At 35.6% G+C, this 2500-nt stretch overlaps 1 long non-coding RNA gene across 1 annotated transcript in view; it reads left to right on the forward strand.

The window, feature by feature from the left end:
* The window catches only part of LOC145408033 (uncharacterized), a 257409-nt gene that overhangs the window by 95182 nt on the left and 159727 nt on the right, over positions 1–2500 (forward strand). The gene's annotated exons all lie outside the window — the stretch shown is intronic.

A 2500-nucleotide genomic window follows, 5' to 3' on the forward strand; every position in this document is an offset into this window, starting at 1 on the left:
CATTTTCCCGATCTTTCACTGCGTTCCACTCATCTTTCAATTTCTCCTGATACTCTATCTTTTTCTCTCTTTTATCCAACTCACTCACTTTCAAAACCTCCCTGCCACACCTAACCCTCCTAGCTCTCATCCATCTCTTTCCTACTCTTAACTTTCCCTCCACCAGGTAGTGGTCAGACATACCTCCACCCTCCCCTCTCAGAACTCTCACATCCAACAATCTTCCTATTACATTACAAACAAGAAAAGCACAAAAACAATAGCCTAAAATTACTTCAAGAATATGGAAACAAACTATTAATTTTACAAACAAAAACAGTAACAAATTATTTTACGAACGGAACACTTAAATAAATTACATATTTCACTTGACGAATGCAGACAAATTACTAATCTTACTAGCAGATGACAAACAGCACTCGAACCTTTGCACTAGAATGATATTTATTTCCTTTTACTTCCGCCACCTCAAAACAATTTCATGAATATTGGGAAAGAACCTCAAATAGTGAAAGGGTTAATGAGGACAACAGCCAACCTCCCTCTCTCTCTCTCTCTCTCTCTCTCTCTCTCTCTCTCTCTCTCTCTCCCTCTCGAATAGTCTGTCCTAGGCTGAGAAAAGTTGTCTGGCAATAGTATGAAAAAAATGAAAATTACGTTCTCGGGTCAAAGGAGTTAAACTGCAAGCTGAATCCAAAAATAAGATCACATCAATCACAACTCACTGATAAGAAAAAAAAAAAAGACAAACTGCTAAACTCCAATATCACTCAGATGGTTGGCGACACACTCTGCACACACACCCTTAAAAAGGTAACCAATAAAAAGCCAGAAACAAGACTTCAAGTACTACTAATAAAAAAAAAGATACACAACACATCACTTCCACAAACACCATCCTAAAATAAAAATGAATATTAAAACAACACTTACATCAGATCACAACTCAAGTAACTAGCAAATACGGATACAGCAGATAATTTTTCCCCCAAACAAAAGCAACCGACTTAATTCCTCATCACAACGGTGAAATAAGACTTGAAGTGTAAGGAGAATGGGCTACAGAAACAGACTTGTAATGCATCACTCCACTAACTCAGTAGAAGAATACAGAGCACAAGCAGAATACAGATGAAAATTAAACTACAGACACACCCTATAAGAGTATACACACACACACACACACACACACACACACACACACACACACACACACCAATCACACATTCATTCATATATATATATATATATATATATATATATATATATATTTGTTTTCTCGAAATATATCTATTTATTAATCTATCTATCTATCTATCTATCTATCTCTGAAACTAAGGTAACACTGCTTGAAATGTAATAATGTTTCATCAAAAATCCAATTCCAGGAACCTACTGAACTGAGTATCATTTTTCTGTTTCTGCCTTGCGCTTATTATTATTCATGGCATTCAAACATTTATCCTCAATTTATTTACATTTATTTCTCATTCCTGTAGCTTTTCTATTTTTCCTTCGTATACCTATTTACCAACCAACGTACTGACTTGCATGCAATCGAAATAAAAACCTACTGACAAACAATAATGCTACATCAAAAATCCAATTCCACGAAACCATATTTCTCTCCCCTTTACTTGGCCCAGATATTCTTCCTTTTATGGCTTATTTTTCATAGCTCAGGGGCAAAATCAGACAATGCTACAGCTCTGCATTCTTTCCATAGCACTTCTGGTGACTAGCATCATAACAACTTATCACTCAAGTTGGAGTGATAGCAATTTTAGCACGTTACACAATAATGGGGCATTGTATTTTTCTTTAAGAGGTACTAAACAATCGACATAGCTTTCATTTATTCACCGATTTTTCTATCTACCTGCCTACCAGTGTCCGTCAGTATGTCTACTTATCTAATTTCTCTGATCACTTCTTTCTCTGCACACCAGTCTATTAAGTCTGTTTGTCTACCTATCTATCTATTTATCCATCTATTCATTCATCAATCTACCTACGCTTATCCATCTGTCCATCCATCCATCTATCTATGTCTATCTATCAACTTGTAAATCTATCTAAAAATCTACCCATTCACTCATCTATGTATCTACCTACCAACCCTGGATAGCGTTCCTTGACACTTAATAATGCTACATCAAAAAACCAATTCCACGAAACTACTCGAAACGCGTAACTGCCTTTGATCTAACTTTGGACTCACACTCAAAGATTAATGATTTTTTGAACCTCCTCGATAGAATTCAAACTTGGTCTCATCTCTGTCTCGTTCCGGGTAACCTAAAGTCTCCCTTCTGTCTTGTTCCCGGTAACCTAAAGACTGAAATTTAATACAGACCAATTAATTTTCTGTGTGCCATTGTGAGTTTTGATGTATTTTATGTTCACTGTGTTATGATAACTTGGGTATAGAAATAATTAAGCTTTATATATATCAATAATACTTCATGAGGACGTTGTTTATGATAGTCTCACACAAATC

Source organism: Coenobita brevimanus, chromosome 75 (genome assembly GCF_032717465.1).
Source record: "Coenobita brevimanus isolate Jiangsu-jjx chromosome 75, ASM3271746v2, whole genome shotgun sequence".
Taxonomy (NCBI): Eukaryota; Metazoa; Arthropoda; class Malacostraca; order Decapoda; family Coenobitidae; genus Coenobita; species Coenobita brevimanus.